This window comes from Pinus tabuliformis, chromosome 8, assembly GCF_031772625.1.
Source record: "Pinus tabuliformis cultivar Carrire ecotype Pingquan chromosome 8, CPIR1, whole genome shotgun sequence".
In the NCBI taxonomy this organism is placed as follows: domain Eukaryota; kingdom Viridiplantae; phylum Streptophyta; class Pinopsida; order Pinales; family Pinaceae; genus Pinus; species Pinus tabuliformis.
The window spans coordinates 2,054,219,486-2,054,235,291 of NC_142294.1; the positions used below are offsets into that span (position 1 = coordinate 2,054,219,486).

The window sequence follows — 15,806 nt, forward strand, 5'->3', positions numbered from 1 at the left end:
TGTCTCGAACTTCCCTTCTTTGGAATGAAAGGGGATACCAATGTCAACAGATGAACCTTGAAAACTAGGTCTTTGGGCCTCTGACACGATAAAACTTTCTAGCTTTCACTTATATTATGTAGCTCCACTGTATCTGTGCCTGTAGCTGGATAGCTGAGAAACAGAAAAAACAGTAAAGAATCCCTAGTGGGTTTTGTCCCTCTCATCTTGATACAATCAGAATCAATAAGTGAAATTTTCAGATTTGGTTGATCTTATGATGTCTCTAACTTCCCTTCTTTGGAATGAAGGGGAACCATGATATCTGTAGATAAACCTTGGAAACTTAGTCTTTGGGTCCCCACTGCAATCAAACTCTCAAGGTTTGCCCTGCCCTTATCTTCCGCTGGAGAGTTCCTTGTATTATTTGAGGAGATCATGGAGCCCAAGCATATATCCTTGGAACTGAGAGCATGGAGCCTGAGCAATTTCATATTGTGGACAACAACTCTAGGTTTTTGAACAGTCATTAGTGACAACGATGAGCATTCATCTTAGCATAATTAGTAGAGTGAGTCACCTGAGAGCATGGAGCCTGAGCAATGACCTGTGGGGCTTGCGAGTAGGGAGCAAAGCATTATGAGCTGTACTTCACTTATGAGAAAATACCCAAAATAAGTAGGAAACAGTTGAGATCTATGTAGGCTATAAATATTTATATACTTGATAATAAATAGATGAGATGATCATACGACAAACTTCGTGGCAGTATACTTACATGCAGTGAATAGTTATGTCGCTTAGTTTATATTATTATTATCATTATTATGTTATGTTTAATTATGTATATATATTCATTACATTTCCTCAACCTTCGAAGATGCTTTGTCCTCGAAGCATTTTAATATTTTATGGAAAAAGCTATGTCTTCATTCTAGTATGTAATGCCTTCTCATAATTCTTCATTCTTAAAGTTGTGATTGTTGAAGACAAAATTGTTGAAGACACAAGAACATATTATGTTCAAACTGCTCAGCAGAATTGTCCAATTGTCAAAGGGTCAAACCACCCTTGTTTGATCCTCTGTGGAACTGTGCATTTATATAGTTCTTGATTTGCACTTTTTGTATTGTGATTCCTAAGATGACTGTTATTTTGAGACTCAAGTTCACTAGAATTAATATTCTTCATAATTTTCAAACTGTCAAAGGATCAGACCACAATAGTTTGATCCTCTATCGAACCGTCCATTTATAGGGTTCTTGATGTTAGAAAATGTAACTAGGTTCAGTCTTCATAATTGATATTGTACCTATGTCATTATATATTTTATGTAAAAGATCAAAAAGAAGAAAAGGAAATATTATTTTCAAGCATGGGTTTCATGCTCAAATTATTTGGTCAACTAGGTCAAGCATGTTCTTCATGCTTCTAGGGTTTATTGAGTCAAAAGAATATTTGTCATAAGTTAAGTTGCACAAAACGCCAAAACGTCTGGAAGTTTCTGAAACGGGTACAGATGGAAATGTGACCCCCAAAAGATGGAAACGTTGGGCGAAACATCATACATATGTGTGTGTGTGTGTATGTGTGTACACAATTTTTTTGTACAAATAAGTTAATGACGCATCTTGCAAGAACAAAAAGAATGAGACACATAAATGACATTTTAGAAGGAAAACCCAGTCTATGTTAACTCTCATAGATGATTAAATGATTCAAAATCCTAAATTATCATTTATAAATGAGGTTGTACATCCAAGATTCGAAAATCAGCCTTTATACATGACACTTTACATCCAAAATCAGCTTTTATACATGGCTATACGCTGAAAATGAAACATAACATGAGCTAATGACAAATATAGTTAAATATCTTCTAATTCTAATCCTCATCTTCATTAACAAAAATATAACAAGTTGTTTTTTTAGCAGAACTAAAACGTAGGTTGATTAGAGATAAATTAGTTTGTGGAGTGAGTAGACGTAGAATTTAGTGTTATATTAAATTGATTTTGGTGGTAGAAGGGCCCCACAACCTTCTTAGGTGCTTGAGTGAGCCCGTAGAAGCAAAAGTCACAAAAACGGGGCAAAATCAGGCAGAAACAGGGCAGATTTGGGCCAAAATGCCACTGAAACATTTCAGCAGCATTTACAAATCAGGAAATCCCACCCAGGCATTTCAGCCATGTTTTGGTGACGTTTTGGTGTTTCGGGGAATTTCGGGTACGGGTACGCCACCTTGGGGACCGTTTCCGGCAACATAAGTCATAAGTCAATTTATTGTCCTTAGGTCAAGTTCCATTTGGACTTTGAAAAGAAAATTGAAAAATAAATTTATTTAAGTCAGAAATGTAATTTTTGTGTCTCCAAGACCAAGTCGGCCCAGGAAGGGGTAATTCGACCTCCTGGATGTGTATGTATAGAGACAGTTCGACCTCATTTGAAGCACCACTCAAGCAAGTTCAATCTCCAAGAGAAGAAGTGCGAAATTCAAGAGAAGGAGATGGAAGCAAGAGAGAGAAAGAAGAAAGAATAATCGAGTTTTCTGCACTAGAATCTTCCCTAAAACTCTCACACATGTGAAAGTTCTGGAGCTACTGCAGGGCCGAAGTTGCAGGTCCGAAATTCCGATGCTGGGGGTCGAAATTATGAAGTTGCAGGCTGAAACTTTGTTGCTAGAACTGATTTGGAAGGTGTTGACTTAAGTCGACTTTATATTGCTGAAAGAGCTTGGGAGGAGGGTTGACTTGGGTCTTGTTGAAGGTTTTGGTCTTGTTGTTTGGGTCTTGGATTCCTCATTCAATATGATTCTATAAGAAGAGAAGAAATTTTTGGGTTTTCCCCTTGGAGGGGTTTTGCCCTAGCTTGGAGCCTACTTCTTGTATTCATTGTATATTTGTGATCTTCATTGTTTATTGTTTTGGTAATTGTTTGATGAACAGAACATAATAAAGTAACAAGAAGCCAACATAAATTCACAAACAATTATCAAGTAAAGAGAAATTACCCTAAGTGCTACTTGATTTCTCAACACTTGAATTGAACTTTTTATATTATGATTCCTACACTGACTTATATCTTGAGACCCAATTGCATTGAAATTAATATTCTTCAAAATGTAGTTCAAACATTGTCATTATTCAGTGCAACTTTGATATGTTGATTGGTTCAAGTATCATCCATTGCAATTAGGACGTTGATAAGGTGTGTATTTTTATCTTTCTTGGTGTTAGAGCATAACGTTCCAATATGGATTAATGTTATAATATTTAATAAATGCACATTATATCTGGTTTTACTATTTAGTAATGACAGACATTAAGTGTAATAGGTGTAAAGTAACAAAAGGTAGTTAGGTTATGCAACAACCTACTAGCCAAATAAAAAAGGATTGGTGTCAATGTCTTCAATGACTCCATCATTAATAAAATTCTAGTTTTTCATACCTCTTGTTTCTATTATGATGCATAGTCAATTTTATGACACAGTCAAAATTATAGTATTTTTTTTATTCATTTTTGGTATATGTCTTCTTCATACACTTGTGTCACTCTATTGATCATTAAAACTTTATCAGTAGAGGTGTTGGATCTGATAAGGTTTCTATATCCATTGTTTGTATGTCGACATATGAAGATATCCCTACTTCAATTAGATTTGCATATCTCTGATTTTTTATTCAATTGGATCTGTATTCGTTTATTTCTCCACGGTTTGGAGTTTTACATCTAATGATTTTTCTAATTCAACTAAATTGGTCACTGTTTATTTATCAATAAATGACTAGATGTTGGTAAGTTGTTCTAGCTTTCTTCATGTAACTTACTCATTTTTCAACTTGATTTGTGCAACATGTTGACCACTACATGTCAACAACCCATAGCAGTACACCCCCCTTTTTTGCAAAAGGGACAGCGCCTGATCGATGTGTTCGTGCCGTACAACTATCATCATCAGTTTCACTTCCAAAATGTTATGTAAACCCTTTTTGCATGTGTATAATGTAAATAATCTCAGTAGATCCGTGTCATGTATATAATTGCCTAAGTAAACCTACTTTTTTGGTGACGATCTACATTCCGGGAGGTTTTTTTGTCTCACCGATCCATTCCCGGATGGTCGGCAGAGTTTTCCTTCAGTCTTACCCCAGAGCCAGAATGGATTTTGTTACTAGGATCTTAGGAGAGTCCTAGTGTTCTAGATCGAGTCTATGTAAAAGTGATTTGGGAATAATCCTAACTATTTGATTAGGTTATTTTATTACAAATTGCTTGGTCTGCTCGATTATATTTGTGTTGCATAAATTGGTAGTCTGTGAGGGTCTTTTGCAAATGAGTTTCCCCCCTTGAGATGTAAAAAAAATATGAAAATCATGATGTAAAGTGCCTTGAGGGTTGGAAAAATAATTTATCCCCTCATAGGTTAATTAATTAAATTTTCTGGCCAAAAAATAATTAAAATCCTAAGCCAGAAATTTAAATAATTCTAGGTCCTAGGTGAATTTAAATTCTCCGAAAAGAAAAATTCGTCGGTCCTTAAAAACTAAATTTTAAGAGGTCCAGGGACTAAGGTAAATTAATTATTTTGATAAATTTTAATCCTTTGATCCCTGGCAATAAGTCAAAGTCAAAATTTTGGGGAAATTAATTCAAAAAATTAATTTTTGAATTAATTAAAATGCATTTAATTGAAAAAATCAAATTTCCCCAAATATTTAAAAATTTCAACGGATGAGATTAAAAGGAATTTTAATCTTCATCAACGGTCAAGATTGCTTTGACGAGGATCACTCGAATTAGCGGTTGGAGGATTTATCTTTAAATAGGTCAGTGGAATGATACGACCTTTGAGTCGTGTGCTAAGCAAAAAGCTCTCGTGTAATCTTTTTTTTAATAATAAAGAAAGACTTTGGGGTTAATCTTCGTCGGTGTTACTCTTCATGAAAATACTATAAGATGTGTCGTTTTTCATGCATAATTTTTTTTAGCCATTGATGATAGCTTCTGAAGAGTGATTTGAGTACAAGTATCTTGCTCAGTCGCTGAGGTTTAAGTGATAATTTAAATTTTGAATGTAATAGCAGTATCTCTATGTATCTGAATTTTATTATCATTTTCTCGCTCTATTTTGTTGGTTGGATTGAGTTTTGCTGGAAAATCTTGATTTTTAGATCATCAGGAGTTCGGGGAAGTTCTCAGTTCGACCAACCAACTCTCGATCCGTGGTGTCTGAAGAGCCCAGCTGAATTTAATCCAGGGCTTATCATAAGAATTTTACTGGTGATGAATGAAGGACTTCGGGCTAAGCACCTCCTTTAAAATCTAAAAAAATCATTTTTTATGTACGAAATTGATAAATCTGGCTGTTGAGAGCCTTAGGTTATCAGATCTAGGAGCAGAGTTGGATTCACACTCCCTAGATCTGATAGATCTTCCATTCCTGTGCATAGATATGTAATTATTTTTGGTTTTCTGACTTGAGTTTCTGGGTTTTAGTGTTCTCCTGTAAGAGTGTAACTCAACTATACAACTCCTCGTTGAACACAGTCTCTGACAAAGTGACACCGAATAACAATGTGCTTTGACTGATCATGAAATACTGGATTCTCAGAGAGTTTTATGCAACTCTAACACATGATCCTGGTCGCCTCCATCCTTCTTCTAAATAGGTTCACAAGCAATTTTCTAAGCCATATGGCTCCGCACAAAGCTGTGCCAGCGGCCATATATTCTACTTCAGCTGAGCTCAGAGCTACGGATTTTTGTTTCCTACTGCACCAGGAGGTCATCCCCGATACAATGTTAAAACAGTACCCAAAGGTAATTTTTCGATCTACTGAACTTCCAGCCCAATCTGCATCAGTAAACCCACTCAGTCTGATATCATTACTTCTGGTGTACAAGAGTCCATACTCGACTGTTCCCTATATATATCTGAGAACATGTTTTGCTGCTGCCCAATGCACCCTCTTCGGTTCCACCATGAGCTGACTGAGAGTGTTGACAGCGTAACAAATGTCTGGCCTGGTATTGACCAGATACATCAGGGACCCTATGAGCTTAGGATCAACATCTGTCTTCTGATGCATCAATTTTCTCCTAGTTGGTAATCAATGGAGTAGCCATAGGCCTACAATCCTGCATCCTGAATCTCTTTGGCATCTTTGTAGCATATCTCCCTTGTCCAAGGAAGATCTCACCCTTCTGCTGCCAAACTTCCAACCCCAGGAAATAATGCATTTGTCCCAAATCCTTCATGTCGAATTTTGTGGCTAGATTCTTCTTGCAGTCCTCGATGAGCCTGGATGATCTTGTCAGGAAGAGATCATCCACATATAATACTAGGATTAGAGACTCATTCTCTACAACCAGGTAGCAGAGATTGGGATCTGCATCACTCTTGACAAACCGCATCTTCTGCAAGTAGCCATCAATTCGACCATACCATGCTCTAGGTGCCTATTTGAGCCCATACAAGGCTTTCTTCAATCTGCATACATGAAATTTCTTCTCATGTGTCTCAAAGCCTTCTGGTTGTTCAATGTAAACTTCCTCTTTTATTTCACCATTCAAGAGTGTTGTTTTGACATCCATCTGATGGATCTCCCACCCCATCTGTGCTGCAAGAGATATCACGGTTCTAATAGATGTATACCTAGCTACTGGGGCAAAGGTCTCTTCATAGTTTATTCCTTCCTTCTAAGCATACCCCTTAGCCACAGACCTGGCTTTGTATTTTTCCACATTGTCGTCTACAGCGTATTTGATCTTGTAGATCCATCTCGAACCTACCACTGATTTGTTATGAGGCCTAGGTACAACTTCCCAAACATCATTCACCATTATAGAGTTGTATTCCTCCACCATTGCATCCATCCAAACTTGATGTTGCGGCCTCCCGAAAATCGGAAGGTTCCCCAACCTGAGCTACTAAGGCCTGATATCTGTTTGGCTGTCTTCGCTCCCTTTCACTGTTCTTGGGTGCACCAATGAATTCTTTTGCATCCCATAGAACCTGTCAGAGTTCTCGACTCGTTCTTCCTCTAGTAGTGGGTATATCTGTTAGCTCTTCCTCTTCCTGTGATTCCTCTTGTTCTAAGGGAAAATTTCTGGTATTGGCTTCCACTGGTTGAAGTGGTTTGACCAATGGCTCATCTTTTATCTGCTCCTCGGAAGGCATTTCTTGAGATTTTCTGAAGGCCCTATCCTCCATGAACTTCACATCTCGCCAAACTACTACCTTCTTGCTCCTTGGAAGATAGATTCTATATGCCTTAGCATTCTCGCTATATCCCACAAGATATCCTTTCTCCGTAGTTTGATCTAACTTCTTCCTCTTGTCCTCGGGTATATGGCAATATGCTAAACTCCTAAATATCCCGAAATGACTAACTTCAAGTGTCTTCCCTATGAAGACCTGCTCCAGAGTAATCTTGCCCAACGCCCTATGAGGAGTTTTATTCTGGACATAGACTGTCATGCTGCATGCTTCTGCCCACAGGAATTTTGGCATATCTTGATCATACATCAGAGCAATGTTTTAAAACTCCGACTCCGACTCCGACTCGGCTGAGGGTCGACTCCGACTCCAACTCCGACTCGGTATCAACTCGGCCGGCTCGATTTCAATGACTCGGTCATTGTAAAAAATACATTAAATATTTATTTTTTATAAAAACACATAATTTTAAAGATTTTCATTCATGTTTCCAAACACACAGCATTAGAATATAAATCGAAGACAACATATGATCAAAGTAGGCTCATGAATATATCCATTATATCAAAATGGCACCCAATGCATTGTCCAATACATACACGATGATGATATAGAGATCAAAACAAAAACACATAACCAAGGAGGCTATAAATGGCCTCTACAACAAAAGTCTGTGACCAGTACTACTGGCTACTGCTAGAGTTGCCAACATCATCTGGCTCAGTGTTACTTGGAAGTTCGGAGCAGGAGCGAAAGTGGGGAGCGAGAGCGAAAACGGGAGCGGGAGCGACATTTTCAGAAGATCCTGGTTTGGGAGCGAATCCCAGAGGAGTTCGACAACCAATGTCACTAACATCAAGGTACATAGAGGGATTGGTGCTCTTGATTAAACACGAGTTCCATACCCTAATACATGACAAAATTCAATGGAAACATTGCAATCCTCCAATCCTGAAATCCTGAAAAACTTATAAGTCTGCTGGATTTTGAATGAAATCTAAAATTCTACTTTCTCCATATGAAATCCAATGAGGCCGAAACCACTCTCAAACATCCTGAGTCATTTCATGGTAATGTTAAAAATTTAAGTAAAAGGATGAAAATGAAGATTAAGGAGAATGTCACTTTTACTTTAAGAATTTAACATTACCATGAAATTTGAATAGCATATCAATAGTAGAGAGCATTTGACTCTGTTAAATAGGGTTTGGGAGGGGGAAATGGACCCCAAATAACATTTAACTAATTCATAAAACACATTGGAGTTCAAACCAATCAGCAAACACTTCAAAATTTCATTAAAAAAATGTCAAATCGCTGTTTTGATGGGGTTACAGGCCACTGGTTATGACTCGGCCGAGTCAATACAGAAACGGCCGAGTTGGCCGAGTCAGCCATGACTCGGCCGAGTCATTCAATGACTCGGCCGAGTCATGGCTGACTCGACCAGTCGAACCGTTCCAAGGGCCGGGTCACAGCAGAGGGTAATGGCTCGGATCAACCCGGCCGTTTCGGTATCGAAACGGCCGTTTCTTAAAACAATGCATCAGAGCCCTAGCTGCTTCCAAAATAGTCCTGTTCTTCTTTTCTGCTACTCCATTCTGCTTCGAATTGTAGGGAGTTGTCCACTCTCTTCTGATGCCCTCCCTAGCGCAAAAATCGGTGAAGTCCTTGTCGACATACTCTTTTGCCATTGTCTGAGCACAACACTTTTATTTTCTTTCCTGTCAAATTCTCCACTAGAGCCTTGAACTCTTTGAATCGACCGAAAACCTCATCCTTGGTTTTCAGAAAATAAATCCAAGTCTTCCTAGAGTGGTCATCGATGAAAGTGACGAAGTATTCGGCACCACTAAGCGCTTTAATGGACATCGATCCGCAGATATCTGAGTGTGTCAATCCTAGTACACTCTTGGCTCTATTGCTACTTCTAGGAAATGCTACTTGGGCATACTTGCCGAGAGCACACCCTTTGCATACATCATCTCATTTGGTACTAAGATCAGGAACTCCTGTTACAGTTTTCCTGAGAATTCTCAGAGCCCCATGGTGCAAATGTCCCATCCTTTTGTGCCATAGTTCATTCAAATCCTTGTCTCCATTACTGCCTATCAATGCCATTGGTGATTCTAGCTACAACCTGTACAACCTGTTACTTCTGATTTCGATCTGCACCTTCTTTTTCCAACTCGAGTGTTTGACATATACTTTCTCCTTAATGAAGAAAACGTCATAGCCCTTGCTTTGAAGTTGAGATACGGAAAGTAAGTTCATCCCCAATCCTAGCACATGCAACACATTGGTAGCTCGAACCCGCTCTCCTGTTTTTGTTTGAAAAACTACAATACCCTTCCCTACTGGAGTACACTTTGGCTTATTCTCCGTGGTGATCTGAAAATTCATTATTTCCTCCTGATAATCTGAGAAACATTGTCGGATTCCTGTCATATGCTAGGAGGCTCCACTGTCTATATACCATACCCCTGATGATGCAGAGCTTGCTACACAAACAACTTCTTCTTCCAATCTAGAAGCCAGCATAGAGAAATCAAAATTTCTATCTCTTGTGCATTCTTCTAAAAATCTGCACGAGTGTCCTAATGTGGATGCCTCTGCATCATGCCCATGACCCATAACTGATTTTCCCTTCCTGTCTCCGAATCTTTGCTCTGATACCATGTAAAATTTTCTAAACAAAAATTCTATTATTGCAGCAACTGATTTATTTTACCTACTCATTTCTCCATAAGTTATTTATGAAACCCCTTCAGTAAATATTAAAATAAATTCTATTGCAAATATCACACCACTATACAGAAACAAATATATGCTCAAGAATCAGATACAATAACACATTTATTTTTGGACAATTGTCCCCGGAAAAACCCAATGCGGGAAACCGGTGCAGCAGAGGAGGGTTTTTATTAATCTTCAGCAACAATCGCTTTTACAAAAAGATTTTACATAAACACTGAGAGAAAACACCTGAGACCTTTCTTTGAGACTTTCTGACACCCTGGAGGACTTCCTTCCTTAATTGCATCAGCCCTGCATCATCCTGCTAGGCTCTATGCTACTTCGTCCTTCAATGCGTCATCCACTGTGTCCCTGGTCTGTGTCTCCCTCTGCGTTGTCTCTCAAAGCCCCTGCATCACCCTTTCTAAGCTTCCTAACTACTGCTAGTCACCCCCTCTTCCTCCACCCTGCAACTCTCCCTCTGAAATTGGTTTTTCTTCCTCTCTGAGAAAATCAATTTTCCTTGGGATACTGAGTATCTATTGGTGTGTCTCCAAATGACCCTCAAGTCCTCTCTTATACCTTTCCTGTTGATGAATCAACGACCGAGATTAAGTCCATAATCAACGGTTAAGATTAAAATGGACTTGATCCTCATCTCTTAGAAGCTTCTCATCCTTATCCTTATTAATACCCATTAATATTTTTATTTTCCTAAGTTTAGACTTAGGAACTCATTAAAAATATTAATTATTTTAATAACTCCTCATCCTGATGGAACTTTCCAAAATGATTTCTAGGTCTTGGAGATCTCATGTGCTTTAGCCTTTCTACCAATTTTCATGGCTAGAGCACATCCGATGCTACCCCAAATCAACATTGCTGACATGGCCACCTCTGATTGGACCACGTCATGCTGACGTCATTAGCCACCGTCATCTCCCAAGAGCCAATAATATGCTGCCACCTATCCTCTGTCAGAGAGGAGAGAGAAAGGTTCTATGAGACCTTTGTTTTGCAAGCAATTTCCTTTGTTAATAAAAAAACCATCAGGTTCAAGAAACCAACCTCGACACCACTCCATTGTGGTTTATGGTATTAGGGGGAGTGGTCCCGAAGTGGTTCTCTGTCATTGATCTACGTGATCGACGGTTTGGGAAACCACCCCCCGACGCCTCGAGGCCTGACCTAACTTCCATATATAAAGATGTCAGAATGTCGTTGTGTGGCCCAATGCTTACCTCCTGCCGCTTAACCTTGTGCTCCCCAAACAATTTTTTGAACTCGCCCTCAGCGGGCTGAGTTGTTGTAGTGGGGACCTCCTACTCGACTCCTCATTGGTCACTACTATGATGTTGTGTCCGAGTGTCCTATCTTTCGACGCTTATACTTCTAGGCGCTATTTGCTAACCTCCGGGGTGCACTTGCCAGGGTAAGTCTGTCGGAATGGCGTCATCCCGCTCCATTCATCTTGACGCTAGGACTTTTGCACCATAACCATTCCGTCAGGATACTACCTCTGGGTGAGCTCCACCAACACCCAATAGAAATGCTTCTCGTTGCACTGTTGCTAATGCACGTATGCTCGGTCCACCTTTGGGTGCTCTACTATCTTTGTCATTGGGTTTGACTGCTTTGCCAAACTTGGCTACATGCCAAAAGTGTCTTCAACCACCTCTTTAACTTTGCTAACTTTGACTTGAGTCAAGCAACTTTGACTGGCTCTATCTTTTGAACCAGGAGGCCATTTTAAGACTTCTACATACCATTGGAAAGCTCTTTTAGAGGTCTTCCCAATCTGAGCAGGTTTCACCTGCATCTGAGATGATCTACTACACATGGATTGGCTCCAAATTCTCAACACCTTCTAATTTCCTTTGCCACTCTTTGCCATTACCTTTACCACTTGCAATGCTTTTGCCTTTTCCTTTGCCATCAATGACAACATATTTCCAACACCTTATCCTTCTGGGACTCCTCCCATCGGTGAAAATCCAAAAAGATCAAGGGTCCTTGGCTGTGGTGATAGTGGGCCTGTTGTTGCTCAAATTGTACAAGCTCTGTGCCAACGACTCAGGTCGGGGGTTGTCACTCTAATCCCCAACCTCTCTATTCTAGATGTCTCCCAACAGCAGGCTATGGGGGGTAGTCCCTATGGAAATGTGAAGACGAAGGACAAGTTGGCAACCAACGAATCTGGGAGACACGATTGAGTGACCTAGCTACTTGGTTAATTTAAGCAAGATTTAAGGATTAAATTAAATTCAAATCTAAGACCAGTGTCTTATGGAATCCATTTATGGCTTACTATCATGTAGAGACCATGTAACCAGATGGACAATCGCTGCTTAGATGCTTCACTAACCTATATGCTATGCAAATCTTAAGACCTAGGTGAAATGCAAAAATCTTGGTTACTTTTAACTATATGCCTATTCTAAGTAAGACCTTTCTCTTAGTTGTTTTGGAACTAGTCTTTAGAATAGGTTGTGGGATGGAAGCCAACGGGAAGCAAGCAAAGGCTTGATTAACGATACACCTCCCCTTGTGTCCCAACCACTCGATGCCTCCAGCACTGTAGAGATTGTGGCTATGACGATTGCAAGGCCACCGTATTAACCACTAGAAAGGTGTTGAATCCCTCAAGCTAATTTGAGAAAGGGTGGCCCTAGAGGTCTATCAACCAATAAGCTTGGAGGTATGTTATTAATGCAACTATACTTAGAATGTTTGTGCAAGGAGTATGAGTTATTCTTGGGTTAAGGTTGTTTAATGATTAAGTACTTAAGTTATGATTAATCTTCAATGACAAGAGTACTTGTCAATAAATGGAAAGACAATCTTATTACCAAGAATGCACTAATTATCAAGTGCCAACAATAAATCAATCCAAAGACAACGTTCTCTTCCACAAGATGCTTAATAAATGATAGCAATTTAGGACAACAATAATGACAATTACTAGAGGCAATTCAAAGTCGTCCAAGATATAAAGTAAATGCCAATGATCTTATGCCAATATTTAGAGATGCTCACTTAGAATGATTCACCGCCATATAACCAATAATTCTTAAATATGCCAATGCTTAAGATAGACAATAAAATTATCAAGGCCTCTTAAGATATGATTATGTAATTAGCAATTATCCAACGATCCCTTTTGGGATTAGCAATAATGCCAATTAGATGCCAAGATACTTAAGAGAAAAAGAGATACTTCAATGTTAATTAAGTTTCAATGCCCAAAGTAATTTGAACCATCCAACAAGATTAGAGCTTAGATGTGTAAGTGCTTATTGAGTGATTTTAGTGCTAAGTCAATGATCTTAGAGCTAATACAAGACAAGTAAATGTTAGATTCCAATAGCACAAATCTTCTCCACAATGAACTAATTAGAGCATGAAACAATGAAAACCACTTATGTAACTTATAGTTCACTGTTAAGATAGATTTAGGACAGCAACAAGTAAATCACTCTAGATCCAAGAAATGACAAGCATGTAAGAACCAAATATGAGCAATGAAACACCTAATGACTTGCCAAGTGAATATATGAGATAACCAACCTATAAGGGCTAGAAAAGATGGCGTTGGGCCTGAAGGAGGCTAGATGGCTAGTCAGAAGGAAGACGTTGGGCCTAGAGGCCCTAAAAAATTTGTAAACCCTCGCCGAAAATTGAATTTGCCTTCGATCTTCAATTTTACTGCAAAATTCTTTAGTAGTTGGCCCTGCAAAAAAATTTAGAGGCTAGATCTTACCCTCAAGGGCCTAGATCTAGCTCTAATCCAACTATATGTCTTTAATCTCACCTGCACAAATGAATTTACAATAGCCCAAAGCCCCAATATATACAAAAATTCTCAAAACCTCAGAAAAGCCCAGCTGCAAAACAAGGGTTAGAAAATGAAATAATTTACAAAATAATTATACAAATTATATTTACAAAATATACAAGTGTACAATGCTTAGAGAAATTTTGAAAAATAAGATTTTGTAAATGTTTTAATAAATGGTTAAATGTATTTCGAAAGATAAATGCCAAACCACAACCTTAGCGAAGTTAGAAAAGCCATAAAAATATTTAGGATCCAAATATAGTTAGTCTGTGCCCACAATTTGTGAACTTGGAGTCCAAGGGTTGGGGAATCTGCAAACACAGTATTTTCTGACAGATAAATCGTTAGAACACACGGTGAATCGGATCACCTAAGATAAGCCCACAACATACCAATAAAATGTTCCTATCACCTACAATGAAATAACGATTCAATAAAAATTATAAAGCGCGATATAAGAATGCCCATACCCAACACATACCACAAATCAATAGATCAAAGACACCATGAACTATACCCAAAAAAATTTATTATGATTATTCAAAACGTTCCCAGCAGGACAGTAGCTTTACATCAGCTTTACAGAGTTACATTAGCCAAACATCAGATGGCTTGAGACATAAATGACCTCTAATTTATAGATAAATCCTCCAAGTGGAAAATAACAGCTAGTTGACTTGATCCTCGTCAAAATAATCTCGACCATTGATAAATCTTTGATGGTCTTTTAATCTCTGTCATAGAAATAATTATTTTTGAGGAATTTTCGAATTTCTCATTAAACCTATTTTCTATTAGCTCAAAAACCATTATTTTGAGCTAATTTCTTTAAAAATTTGACTTTGACTTGACCACTAAGGCCCAAGGGTCCAATTTTTCTTGAAATTTCCAATATTCCCTTGGTGGGGAACCTCCAATTTATTTAAGACCCATGAATTTTTCCACTTTGAGAATTTAATTTTCTTAACAATTTAATTTTTTACTCTAATTAATTAACTTTCTGGCTTATGATTAATTTTATTTTTGCTAGAAAAAATAATTAGTTGACACTTGAGGGGATTAATTATTTTTTCCACCCTCAAATATTTTAACCATTGTGTCTAAGTATGAAGGACCATGCACTAAAATGATTTTTACATAAGATTTTACATAATTCAACCCTCAAAGGGGGAATACCTATTTGTTATAAACCCTCAATTAATTACCCAATTCTGCAACACAATATGATCTAATAGACCAAGTGACTTGTAATAAAACAATTTAGTCAATTAGCTTAAATTATTCCCAAATCACTTTTACAGAAGACTCGACTAGAACACTAGGACTCACCTAAGACTTTGACAATAAATTTCACCCTAGCCTTGAGGTGAAGTTGAAGGGAAAAACTGTGTCGATCATCCGTGTTTAGAAACACAAACGAATCATTGAGATAAAAAACCTCCAAGGATGAAATTTGTCGCCAAAATAATAGGCTTACCTACGTTGTTACATACATACACGGTCTTACTAGCATCATTTATATTACAAATTTTGTAGAATGGATTCAAAACTTTACAATGACTCAAAAACTGATAGCTGATGATCTTGATCCTTTGAAAAATTTTGTACATCTGCTTCCTTGGAACTTTGATAAAATGTGTGCAACAGGGCCATTGTCCCATTGTTAACACTTGTTCTAGCTTTTTGTCTTGTGGGGTTTCCCTCTCCAAGGCCTGCTAGATTTTGTGGTAACAAGAGGGATGGCCGTTGAAGTGTATGGCCCTCCCCAAGGCATGGTAAGAAGTTGGCAAGGCATCAAACACTTTTCTCTAGTCTAAGACAACTTGGGAAAGCCAAGGAACCCTTTTGTAATGCCCACAATGAAAAAATGCAGACATGAACAGCACTTGATTGCTGGTAGCAATAGGGGAAAATGAGGGAGCAAGGCAGCCACAAGTTCAAGCAAAGCACTAGCAGAGGGTGAAGTTTAATGGACAAACTTCCAAACCATCTTGATCTCCACTCCCCAAAGTAGGCATCATTTACACTTCTT

General features: G+C 38.3%; 1 protein-coding gene across 1 annotated transcript in view; it reads right to left on the minus strand.

Annotated features, from left to right (window-relative positions):
• The window catches only part of LOC149244723 (DEAD-box ATP-dependent RNA helicase 22-like), a 283,017-nt gene that overhangs the window by 112,433 nt on the left and 154,778 nt on the right, over positions 1-15,806 (minus strand).